A 13,122-nucleotide genomic window follows, 5' to 3' on the forward strand; every position below is an offset into this window, starting at 1 on the left:
GCAACAGGGAAGGAAACTCTGTATGCTCTAATGGGGGGCACTGCTGACTCACATGGCAAGGGGCGTGGGCATAACATTTAATGCAGGGGGAGAAACAGTACCCATGTGCCAAAATACCCAACAGTGAGTTCTTCAGAAGCCGGTGTTAGAATCTTCCCGCCTTAACCCACGCCATGCAGATGAGGAGGTATTTTGGCTCCTTACTGGACCACCACAGACTAAAAGAAAAAGCGCCCAGACCATGAGAACACAATGGTTTTCTCCAGCCACACCTGTGGTTCAGTAGAATGGGACAGGAAAACAGAGGAGACGGAGGTTTTCATACTGAGCATCTTTTAGAATTTGTGATAACACAGGTAGGCTGTTTCTCTTAAAAGAAAGTTTATTTCAATGTTTGTGATGTACGACAACCGGCAACTATGCCTTGAAGGCACTGTGTCCAGACACAATGCCATCATCAAAAGATCCGTCTGTAATAGGGGCACCTGGCTGGGTCCATCAGTGGAGCATGCAACTCTCCGTCTCGGGGTTGTGAGTTCAAGCCCCATGTTGGGTATGGAGATTACTTAATAAAAAAATTTTTTTTAAAAGATCAGTCAGTCATAGAGCTCGTCTTCTTGGAATTCAGTGGCTTCAAATAAGCCTAGTAAGGGAAATAAGATGTACGAAGGAAAACAGAATACTACTAGGTAGAAAACGTGAATCAGAAGCAGTACACTTAAGGGTGGCCAAACTGACCGATGAAACAGAAGTCCAGGAAGAGACCACATGTACACGATCACCTGATTTATAACAAAGCTGACAGGCAGGACAGGGAAGCAGGGTCTTCCCAAGGGTGGATAGCTCGGGGCCGGCTGGCTATCGCTATGCGATACCACGTATCCTGACTCCTGCCTCCCACCACACACAAAATTCCAACTTCAGATGATAGATCTGAATGTGAAGGGTAAAGGAAATAGGAAAAATATGTTTTCCTATTTCTTTTACCCGTGACCTTGAAGTAGGCAGAGATTTCTTTTTATTTTTTTAAGATTTTGTTTATTTATTTGACAGGCAGAGAGCACAAGCAGAGGGAGCCACAGAGTAAGAGGGAGAAGCAGGCTCCCCACTGAGCAGGGAGCCCAATGCGGGGCTCGATCCTGGGATTCCAGGATCATGACCTGAGCCGAAGGCAGACACCCAACCAACTGAGCCACCCAGACGCCCTAGGCAGAGATTTCTTAAACATGACTCCAAACCGCTAAACGTAAAGAAAACTTGGGTAAACTGAACTACGTCAAAATTAAGGAAATCTGTTCCACAAAAGGCCCAGTAAGAGAGCAAATGCAACCCAGAATGAGCAAAGCTATCTACAAGTCACTAAGAAAAAGACAGACTTCCCAAAAGAAAAATAGAAGAGACTCTCAGTTTCCCAAATTGCTGATAACACATGACAAAGTGCTCGACCTAAATGGTTGTCTGGGAAATGCATTGTAAAAGCCTCACCGTTACACTGAGACAGAGATTTCTGCACAGGACGGTCACTGGAGGGCAGTCTCCAAACCTTCTGCAGAGTGGAGGAGGCCAGCAGGCTGAAGGGGTGGAAACCCTAGTCATTCCCACAGGCACAACGGGCACAGACTACAAAGTGTCCACCTCAAGCTCAGGCATGAGGACAGCATGCAGACAGGTCCCAGGTAAGCAGGACAGTCCATTTATGTTGTATTTGGGAAAACAAGTGACCAGGATAGAAAAAGAGAGAAAAAAAGGGGGGGGCGCTGAAAATAAGCAACTCAGCAACTATTCAGAATTTCTATGAGAGTGTCACTGCTGGCCCTTTGAGCCGACACCCCCACTTCTAGGAGTCTGATCCGCAGGTACACCTTTCTAAAAAAATAAAAATAAAATCTATTTTTATTTATTTATTTATTTATTTTAAGATTTTATTTATTTATTTGACAGAGACAGAGACAGCGAGAGCAGGAACACAAGCAGGGGGAGTGGGAGAGGGAGAAGCAGGCTTCCTGCTGAGCCGGGAGCCCGATGTGGGACTCGATCCCAGGACCCTGGGATCATGACCTGAGCCGAAGGCAATCGCTTAACCAACTGAGCCACCCAGGTGCCCATAAAATCTATTTTTAAATAATTTTTTAAAAGATTTTATTTTTAAGTCATCTCTATACCCCACATGGGGCTCAAACCCACAACCCTGAGTTCAAGAGTCACATGCTCTACCGATTGAGCTGGCCAGGTGCCCCTAAAATCTATTTTTAAAAAACTGTTTTAACAAAACTGCATCAACAGGAAAATCCATAACCCTAAGCCCCCCTTCATTATTAAATCAGAAATTTTATTTTATTTATTTATTTTTTTAAAGATTTTATTTATTTGACAGAGAGAGACATAGCGAGAGAGGGAACACAAGCAGGGGGAGTGGGAGAGGGAGAAGCAGGCTTCCCGCCGAGCAGGGAGCCCGATGCGGGGCTCGATCCCAGGACCCTGGGATCATGACCTGAGCCAAAGGCAGACGCCTAACAAATGAGCCACCCAGGCGCCCCTTAAATCAGAAATTTTAAAGCCCACAAAAATTAAAAATCCATTAGGAATATGTGTGATTTATAAAAAAGATTTATTTATTTGAGAGAGAGCACATGAGCAGGGAGGACGGGCAGAGGGGGAGAGAATCTCAAGCAGACACCCCCCCACTGAGTGCAGAGCCTGAATCTGGGCTCCATCTCATGACCCTGAAATCATGACCCGAGCTGAAATCCAGAGCCAGACTCTTAGCCAACTGAGCCACCCAGGTGCCCCTGTGTAATTTTTTTTTAATTACACAGACCATGACTGGTTACACTTGTTCACAGAACGAGGTGTGTGCAGTGATGCGGTTGGGCAAGCTTCTTATAGGACATTAGCATCTTTGTCACCCATGTTAGGGATGTCAAGGGCATGTGTGATGCTCTAGCTTAATGGCCCTGCTATTGACGAAGGGAGGAGAGGCAGGACCTCCTTTCCTGATTACCTAGGCAAATAGAAATCACCAAATCCATCCTATACAGGAAAGCCAGATGTTGTCATATGCTTGGTCTATGCGCTGATGCAATTACAGGTATTTTTTTAAATGCCACAGGTGAGGTTCTGGCCATAGAAGGATGATTGGTAGAGAGCACATGACCATCTCTAGTCTGTGACAACCTTTTCCACTGAAAGAACGGATTCTGTAATGTGTTTTCTGAACTCTGAATTTCTCAGAAACACAGATACTGTTTTATAGCAGAGAGTTTGGATTAGAAAAGAGTGAAGTGCTAATAAGTAAGGAAATAAAACACTGAAAACACATAACCTACTAGCACATTGAGCCAACACAAAAGGGGAGCCAACATACAGACGCATTAATCAAGAATTAAAAAGGAAAAATAACCAATGATGCACCGAAATTTAGCTGTTTTCTACAAATAACTCTCTGCTAATCAATTGTCCACCTGCCTGGAGTGGATTGATTACCTAGGAAAATAGAAATCACCAATCAATCCAATACAGGAAGAGATTTTTATTTTTACTTTTTAAGATTTTATTTTTTTATTTATTTGAGATAGAGTGAGACAGAGTGAGAGAGCACGAGTGGGGGGGGTGAGTGGCAGAGGCAGAGGGAGAGGGAGAAGCAGACTCCCCGCTAAGCAGGGAGCCTGACACAGGGCTCGATCCCAGGACCCTGAGATCATGACCTGAGCCAAAGGCAGATGCTTAACTCACAGCCACCCAGGCACCCCCAGGAAGAGATTTTTAAAAACCTAAATGTTTCTGCAAATAAACTGTGAAGAAATCCAGAAAGTTGTCCAAGAGCCTACAAAGCAGGACAAGCACAAATAATTCAAATGGTTGAATTGTTTTCAACTGCAAGGAACAGATCGTTCTGATGCTATTTGAACTGATCCATAAACGTAAAGACAGAAAACGTCCCGTATTTAAAAACCTATTAGTGTAACGGTGATCCCAAACTCTGAGAAGCCTAGCATTTAAAACTAACCAACCCACCAACCAAACAAAAAAACTACAACTCATTCTCACTGAAAAGACAGATGAGCCCTTGACGAATCCAGAGGTACATGAAAGGAATAACAATACACCATGAACGAACAGGAAATCCATCCCAGAAATATAGGAATGATTCACTGTTTTCACTGTCATAAGATCTGTTGGTGTAATTCACCATATTTATTGGTTGAAAGATTCAAAACATATTATTGTGTCAATAAATTCCAAAAAGGCATTTGATAAAATCCACCATGTATTCTTGGATCTCTTTTTTTTTTTTTTTTTTTTTAAGATTTTATTTATTTGAGAGTGAGAGAGTGAGAGACAGAGAGCATGAGAGGGAGGAGGGTCAGAGGGAGAAGCAGACTCCCTGCCGAGCAGGGAGCCCGATGCGGGACTCGATCCCGGGACTCCAGGATCATGACCTGAGCCGAAGGCAGTCGCTTAACCAACTGAGCCACCCAGGCGCCCGGATCTCTTTTTTTTTTAACCTTAGAAAAAGACTTGCCTATAACATACAAAACTATATATATATATATAAGCTTGCCCAACCGCATCACTGCACACACCTCGTTCTGTGAACAAGTGTAACCAGTCATGGTCTGTGTAATTAAAAAAAAATTACACAGGGGCACCTGGGTGGCTCATATACATATATATATGTACATATATATACATATATATGTATATGTATGTGTGTGTATGTATATGTGTATATATATATATACACATACAGCCATGTAGGGCTCTGTGCTCAGCACGGAGTCGGCTTGAGATTCTCTCTCATGCTCTCTGCCCCTCCCCCATTCACCAGCACACACACACTCTCTCTCTCCCCCCCTTTCAAATAAATAAGTAAATCTTAAAAAAGAGAGAGAGGTGGAAGGGTGGAGGGGCAGAGGCAGAGGGAGAATCTTAAAGCCAGCTCCACGCCCAGCCCAACATAGGGCTTGATCTCACAACCCTGAGATCATGACCTGAGCCAAAATCAAGAGTCAGACACTTACTGACTGAGCCATCAAAGTGTCCCTGGGGAGATATATCTTTGCATAGAAAGAGTCCATATGAAGATTTTAATTCTCCTAAATAAATCTATAAATTTTACATAGCACCAATAAAGATTTCAACAAGATTTTTAATTAAAAAACTGATTCAGAAGTCCACATGAAGCACAACGGTGTGAAATCAGGCAAGAAAATTCTGAAAGAGATAGATAACCACCAGAAACTATCCAAATTTTTAAATTTGTTGTTACATAACTTCATTAATTAAAAAAATATCATACTAGGACAGTCACAGCTCAATAAAAAAAAAGAATTTATATATATATACCAAAGTATACATGGGAATTTAGTATGAAATAAAGAAAACATTTCAAATTAACTGAATATTATCAGTAACAGTACTGATGTCTGTATGTTCAAAAACCTGGGTGAAACCCAATTCCTTGAAAGACATAAGCTATCAAAACTCACTCAAGAAGAAATAACCTGAATAGTCCTATACCTACTAAAGAAATTATATTTGTAGTTAAAAACATTCCAAGACGGAAAACCATGACTCAGATGGTTTTATTGGCAAATTCTAACAAATGTTTAAGGAAGAAATAATACTAATTCTACACAATCTCTTCCACAAAATAGAAGAGGTGGACTACTTTCCCAACTCATATTATGAGGTCAGGGTTACCTTGATATCAAAGCTAGACTAAAACATTTCAAGGAAGACATATAATTAAAAAATAATAATAAGGCAAGAAGAAAAGTGTTTCTACTCTCAGATGTCACGATTTTCCCAAGAAATCTAAAAAAATAATTCTACAATTGATAAGTGAGTTTAGCAGGGTCCCAGAAGTTGAGGTCAATATACACAAATTGGTTGTATTTCTATACACTAGTAAGGAACACATGGAAACCCAAAGTTTTTTCAAGGTATCATTTGTGATAATCTCGATAAAATGAAATACTCAGAAATAAATCCAACAAAATATGTGCAGAATCTAGACAAAAGAACACTAATGAAAGTTTTCTTTAAAAAATGAAATAAGTGGAAAGATATACCATACTCATGGACTGGAGAAGTCTGTATTAAGACATCAGTTCTCCCAAACTGATTTTTAGATTCAGTGCAAATCCCGATGAAAATCTCTGCGGTATCACTGATAGGCATCAACAAGCTGACTTTAAAATTCCCATGAAATAGCAAAGGGACTAAAATAGCCAAAATCATTTTGAAAGAGGATCACTACTAGAGGACACATACTACCTCATTAGCGCTACACTAATCAAGACAATATAGTATTAGCTGAAGCCAAAAGCAGTCCACTACAGCCCAGCCTGCAAACTAAGACTGGTTTTGACTCCTTCTAATGGTTGGAAGAACTGTCCTCCACCACTGTGACCGAGCACTGAATAGCTCTGAAGTTAGCTGTTACAGTGCTTACTGTGTGAGACTTCTTCTGTGGTCTGGTCGCTTTGATGACAGCCCACATTGTTTGAAGCACCCCTAAGGCGAGCTGCTGTAAGCACTCCCCGTGCTATCCAAAAGATAAAACGAAAAGTGAAATCTCTCCATTCCCATACAAATTTGCAGCGCATATATCTTCCACGCTCAGACAACAGCTCCAGCAGCATTTTCCAGACCTCGGTGTACGTGCAAGGGAAATTTTCATTATTTCAAAATCCACGTAACTGTGTGATCGAGGAGCTTCCAGCTCACCTTCAACTGGTTGTGATTAATCTATCATGCAATGACAGGTTACAAGGCAAATTATCAAGAGAGGAATCTAACAGAATTCTATCAATGCCTTTCAAGCCATGAAGACACTCAACCGAAATCATATTCAAGGTGAGATAGACAAAATCTCATTACAGGTCAGCATTAACAGACAAACATTTACAATAAATCTTGATGGTATGGAACACTGTCTTTGAACACTGGCAAAGCAATATGTTATCCCATAAAAAAGAACTCCATTGTTCTCATGAGTAGATATATATTGCAAAAAAAGTTACATTCAATTATTATATTGAAAGTCACTAATAAAATTTTTTTTGGAAACGTGTCTCATATAACAAGTATGTGTATGATACCCTGAATTTTGCCTCTTGGCATGCAAAGCCTAAAACATTTGCTATCCAGCCCTTTATGGAAATAGCGTGCCAAAGCCCGGACTAAAAGATCAAAGATACACATACAGACCAATGGAACAGAAGAGTTCAAAAATAGACCTTCACAAATATGGTCAATTTTCGACAAAGGTGCAATTCAATGGAAAAAGAATTATCTTTTTAACAGAGGTTGGTGGGACAAATGGAATCATGTATGGGGGGAAAATCCACTTTTATCAATACCTCAATCCATTATACAAAATCAGTTCAAAATACAGCATAGACCTAAGTGCAAAACCTAAAACTCTAAAACTTCTAGGAATAAAAAAACCCTACAGGAGAACATCCGTGACCTTGGATTAAGCAAAGATTCCTGAGATATGACAAGAAAAGCATAAAAGAAAAATTGATAAGTTGGGCTTCATTAAAATTAAAATCTTTTTCTCTGCAAAAGATTAACAGGGTGAGAAAACAAGGCACAGACTAAGAAAAAATATTTGCAAATTGCTTATCTGACAAAGGAGCTATATCCAGAATATATAAAACTCTCAAAACTCAACAGTAAGAAAATTAACACCCAATTTTGAAATTGCACCAAAGAGGATATATGTATGGCAAATAAGCCCATGAAAAGATGCTCAGCATTATGTCATTAGGAAAAGCAAATTCAAACCACAATAAAATACCACTACCAACTACTAGAATGGGTGGAAAAAATTTTTTTAAGTGATGGCAAAGTTACAGAGTGACTGGAACTCTTATATACCAACAGGGCAATGCAAAATGGTACAGCCATGTGGGGAAATATTTTGGCAGTTTCTTATGTTTTCTTATAAAGCTAAACATACACTTCCATACAATTCAATGATCCTATTCCTAAGTTTTTACCCAAGCAAAATGAGAATTTTTGTTTTCAAACACACACAAAAAATTTTTACACAAGAACCTATATACAAATTATTATAGAAGGCTTTACTCAAAATCTCCCCCAAACTAAGAACTGGGCCCTTGCTAAGTGCCAAGCATTTCTGAAGTGTTCCATATGTTTCGATGCTTCGAATCCTCACAGCAATCCTATGAAGTGAGTACTATGTGCTCCCTACATTACGCAAGGGAACCAAGGCACAAAGAGGTTACGTGGGGCATTAAGAGCTGGGATTCAATTTGAGGCTGCGTGGCCAGAGTCCATAACCGGTTTTAACCCCTACCATATTAATGCCTCTCAACCGCTGGGAACGACGGAGTATATTGTGCAGCCCTTGGTCTGGAACGAAGCCTCCAATTATAACATTGTTCCTATGGCAACAATCAGAGAAGCTGTACTCTAAAATTCTGCATTGAATACCCCCAACGTGGGCACTGCTGTACAAGAAAGTACATATATAAACATAGATACAGATGGATAGGGAGATAGTATTTGTGTCCCTGCAAAAAGAAATAGGAGCTGACATATTGGTTCCATTTTTAAAATGCATAGAGTGTGGGTAAGTATATATCTATATATGTCAGCCAACTTTTGCAATAACAAGGTTTACTGCCTTCTATAAAGCCGTAAGTTTTGTTTATGAGTGTCACCATGCACCTTAGTTTTTGCCATCAATCTTGAGAAATGTCTGAGCCACGGGAGTATCCTCTGTAATTAATGACCTGGCATGTTTTCACACTACGTGAGTGTGAGTAATTTACCTACCAGAGACTGTCATGGAGTCCAGGAGCCTGAACACCGGAACACCTGGGCTCCAGTATCACCTCTGCTGTGTGACTTTGAACAAATTATGACCCTTATCTGGGCCTCCACTTGGAAGAATACCAGGTGGAGCATCCAGGTTTAGTGAGACCTGAGCAGAAGAGTGATTGTTGAGGATCCATCAAAAGGGCCCACTCGCTGTGGGCAGTTGTTTGTGAACAGGTGTCCAGAGCCTAGAATCTTCCCACAGAACGTCTTCCTTCGCCAGTGGCCTTACATCCTCTCAGTTCATGACTGCGGTGACTAATCATAATTACCATGCAGGCACCCTAACAAGATCAAGAACAAAGGTATCAATCACTATTCTGCAGGTGTTTCTCTTGGCCTGCATAGTCCTTCCTCCTGTCCCCACCCCCCCACCCCCACCTTCACCTTCCATCTGAGGGAAGTCCGACTCAGCCTGCTCCGTTCCTGGATTGGGTTATGCAGAACCCTTTCAAGTTTAGAAAGGGCTGGGGGAAAATTGCAAGGTGTAACCAATATAAGTTGGAAATAGCAAGGATTTGTTCTTGAAAGAAGAAAGATTGAGTGAGGAAAACGCCGGTCAGCCAGGTTTCTAGAGTCTCCGGGCAGACACCTGGGCTGGGAGGGAGGGGGTGCAGGCTGTGAGCAAGGATGGGAGAGACAGTTTTTAAGATGCTCGCAACACATTAATAACCCACTCCTCCACCTGAATTGTAATTGTGTTCAGTTGGGTTTTCTGTTTTTCTTTTTGGGTGTTTTGTTTGCTTCATTGTTGTCTGCTCACTATAGAGACCGGGCTAGTAAGTCCCGCTATGCTCACATGGGACTACCATTTCTTTGGTGTTAATGCGTTTTCCCATTTGACCTGAAAACAAAATACTTCTGAGTTTGGTGTTATTACTAGTCCTATTATCATTCTAATTTTAGGGACAGGAGATTGCGGCTCAGAGGGGTCAAATGACATGCCTGCACTAGCCAAGGGGCCGGGTCCAGACGCAAAGCCGGGTCTTCTGACTCCTTCTTCAACCAGTATTTACCGGGTGCCTCCCCTCTGCCAGGCACTCCCGGACCCTGAGATGTAGCCACGAACTAGACCAAGTCCCTTTCCCATGGAGCCCACCCTCTGGTGAGGGAGACAGAAGAGAAGCCAACAAACGCGTAAGTCAACAGCACCACTTCAGACAGTGAAAGACAGGGAGACCCTCTATCGCTAATTCAGAGGAGCCTTGGGATGGAGGGGACAGAAGCTTCCCAACTCGTGTCATTACGGTTTGATCGGCCGCTTCCTGGTCGCGGAGGTGCGCTGGGCGCGGCCGGGGCCGGGCCGGCAGCAGGCGGCGCCCCAGGAGCGGCCGCCCCAGGTGCGCCCCCCGGGACCAATGCCGGGAAGTGTGTACACAGCCGACCGGCAGGTGCGCCTGTGCCGCGGGGGATCCTGAGTCGTAGGCCCCGGGCGGAGCTCAGTCCGGGCGTGGGGACCCGAGTGGGCCGGCCCGCGGCGACTGTTGGCCCCGCGCCGCCGTCGCCCACGAGGCTCCGGCCCAGGCCCCTGGCCCAGTCCTGCCCCGCCCCTGCCACGCAACCTCACCACCTCCCAGGTGACCCCAACCCGGCCTCAGGACCCTCCGGTCCCAGGTGATGCCTGCCTGGCCTCGTGACCTCTCTGTACCAGGTGACTCTGCCCCTCCACGGTGACCCAACCCAGCCTCAGGACCCTCTCAGTTCCAGGTGCCCCCAGCCTGACCTGTGTCCCACCCGTCTCAGGTGGCCCCGACCCTGTCAAAGGCTCAAAATAGCCAAAGTAAAACCAATGAGTCCCTGAAGTCGTAATCAGTAAACTGATTGTGCACACACCAAACGACAGTTTGCCGAGCAGGAACATGGAAGGGGGCTGAGGGGGAGCGGGGTTGTTAAAGCTGCTCACACTGCAGGGCAGCAGACTGTTCTTGCCAGCGCCTGGTGACAACATTGCACTTTTCAGGGCTCGCCTCCCATCAACCTTGGCAAATGGTTCACGTTTTGCTTATCAATTCCAGAGGCACAAGCAAGAAATGACCCGGGTCAAGTTCGCCCTGCCAAAAAGGGGCGACACTAAGCTCTGCCCCCAGGACTAAACTGGCTCTCTCTGCTCAGGCCCCCGCCAGGCTCGTCTCTGTTTCTGATTTTAACAACCCTAAGCCACGACCTTCCAGCTAAGGTGACCCCAACCTGGCCTCATGACCTCCAGGCCTCCCCGCCTTTCTCAACTCTGCCTCATGACCCTGGACACATCGCAGGATGCTGAGCTTTCCAAACCGCCTAGCCGTTTTCTAGAAAGTTCCTCACCCTCCATCCAGCACCCCCTGGCTCCCCCGCCCCCCAGGAGTCTGCACCAGTCCCAAGGGGGCCAGTCGCCCTCCCTCCGCGACACAGGGACCCGCGCCCGAAGAAGGACAGTGCTGGGGGTAATGGCTGGACCGCCAGCGAAGGTCGAGGCTCGGAAGGCGACTGCTCCAGCCGCTCCCAACTGCAGGTGGACGCCACCACACCCCACCCCGACTCCGGCCGGCACTGCGCAGGCGCGGGCGGGGCGGGGCGTCGGGCTGGCCGGGCACCCGCAGGGCTGCCCCATTGCGCACGCGCGAGCCGGCCGGCGCGCCCCCTGCAGGAGCCCGAGCCGCCCGGTCAGCGCCTGCCGCTGGTTGCAGGCGCCCCCTCCCCGCCGGGCGTCCCAGCCGCTGTCAGCACCGGCCGTCGGTGTCGCCGCCGCCGCAAGGCCGAGCGCAGCCGGGCCCGAGGCAGGGGACCCCGCAAGAGGGCAGCGTGCCGGCCGCCGCCGCCCTGGCGCCGAGGGTCGGTGAGTGCCGCCGGGACCCGCCGCGCGCGCTCACTTGCTCCCAGGGCTCGCGGCTCCGGGCCGCCCTCCGCCCGGCCGGCCTGCCCCCTCGGCCGCACCGCGCTTGGCCTGCACGCCCCGGACCCCCCACCTCCGCGCCCGCGCGCCGCCCCGCCCGGCAGGTGCACCTCGCGGGGCCGCAGCGCCAGGCAGCCCTGACTCAGGCTTCCCCTTCGGCCGAGCTTCTGGGCGTGTCCCCCTCCCCGCGGGCGGCTTCCTCCGCGAACCCCGGAGCTGGACGCGCCGCGGCACCCTTTGTACAGAGCCGGGAGGGTGGACCGTTTGGCGTTCGTCCGGCAGGCAGGCGCTCGGGGCAGCCGCTCGCCAGAGCCTTGCAGCCCCCAGGCCGGGAGCGCGGAGCAGGGCCGCCAGGATGCTGCTGGCTCATCCTTCGTGCCGAGATTCCCCGGGTGGGTGGGAGTGCTTCCCCACCCCGGAGTTTGGCCTGCGCCCAGCCCTTCCCGGGAGCCAGAATGGGGGGGAGGGGCAGGGGTCCAGTGCTCATGGTGGGAGCTGTGTGGCGGGCAGAAAGGCGTGCATGCCTGGTCTAGGTGGAGAGGCCTGCAACAGCCCTCAGTAACCTCTGGGGTCCGTGGTCAGTGGGTCCATGGTACGAATTTGCGTTTACGCCAGTGTTGGCATTCACACACTACACTGTAGCTTCATGAGGGCAGGTCCTGTCTTCTGCACAAGGGTTTAGGACGGACGTGTACTTGGTGCACATTTGGTGTGCAATCCAGGGCCCCCTCCTCACTTCCTTGGATGCAGCCTAATGAAAGCCCATTGCCTTATCCGGTATTTCTGTTTGTTGACCCCTTTGCCTCCTGCACTGTGAGCCCACTTACTGCCGGGCCTGGGCCTGGTCAGGGCTTGGGTTCCCAGCACAGGGCCAGACCCTGACACAGAACAGGGGATGGAGAAACGCTTATTGAATGGGTGGCTGACACCCCGTGACAGAGTGGGGACCTGGGCAGGGTGCAAGTGAGTCAGGCTGGTTTTTTTTCTCCTGAGCAACTGTGTCATTTGATTCTGAACAGTTGGGTGCTGCCTTGTGTAAACTTGAAAAGATCAAGGCTCTTTTCCTCTAGAAAGTTTGCATCAAGGGAACATAAGAAAAAGGGAAAATAGGAAAAAATTGGACGCCCTGGGAATCCCCTCACTCTTCTTTTTAAGTCCTTGCAGTTTTGTTTTGTTTTGTTTTTTTAAAGATTTTATTTATTTGACAGAGAGAGACACAGTGAGAGAGGGAACACAAGCGGGGCGGGTGGGAGAGGGAGAAGCAGGCTTCCCGCGGAGCAGGGAGCCCGATGCGGGGCTCGATCCCAGGACCCTGGGATCATGACCTGAGCCGAAGGCAGACGCTTAACGACTGAGCCACCCAGGCGCCCTTGTTTTGTTTTTTAATTGACCAC

At 47.0% G+C, this 13,122-nt stretch overlaps 1 protein-coding gene across 1 annotated transcript in view; it reads left to right on the forward strand.

The window, feature by feature from the left end:
* The first annotated feature begins 11,475 nt into the window (after positions 1-11,475).
* The window catches only part of ABCA3 (ATP binding cassette subfamily A member 3), a 38,094-nt gene continuing 36,447 nt past the window's right edge, over positions 11,476-13,122 (forward strand). Inside the window, exon 1 of the mRNA XM_081818889.1 lies at positions 11,476-11,671. The gene's annotated coding sequence lies outside the window, so the exon portion shown is untranslated. The remainder of the gene's footprint in view (positions 11,672-13,122) is intronic.

Source organism: Leptonychotes weddellii, chromosome 5 (genome assembly GCF_054177405.1).
Source record: "Leptonychotes weddellii isolate Sample4059 chromosome 5, ASM5417740v2, whole genome shotgun sequence".
Lineage (NCBI taxonomy): Eukaryota > Metazoa > Chordata > Mammalia > Carnivora > Phocidae > Leptonychotes > Leptonychotes weddellii.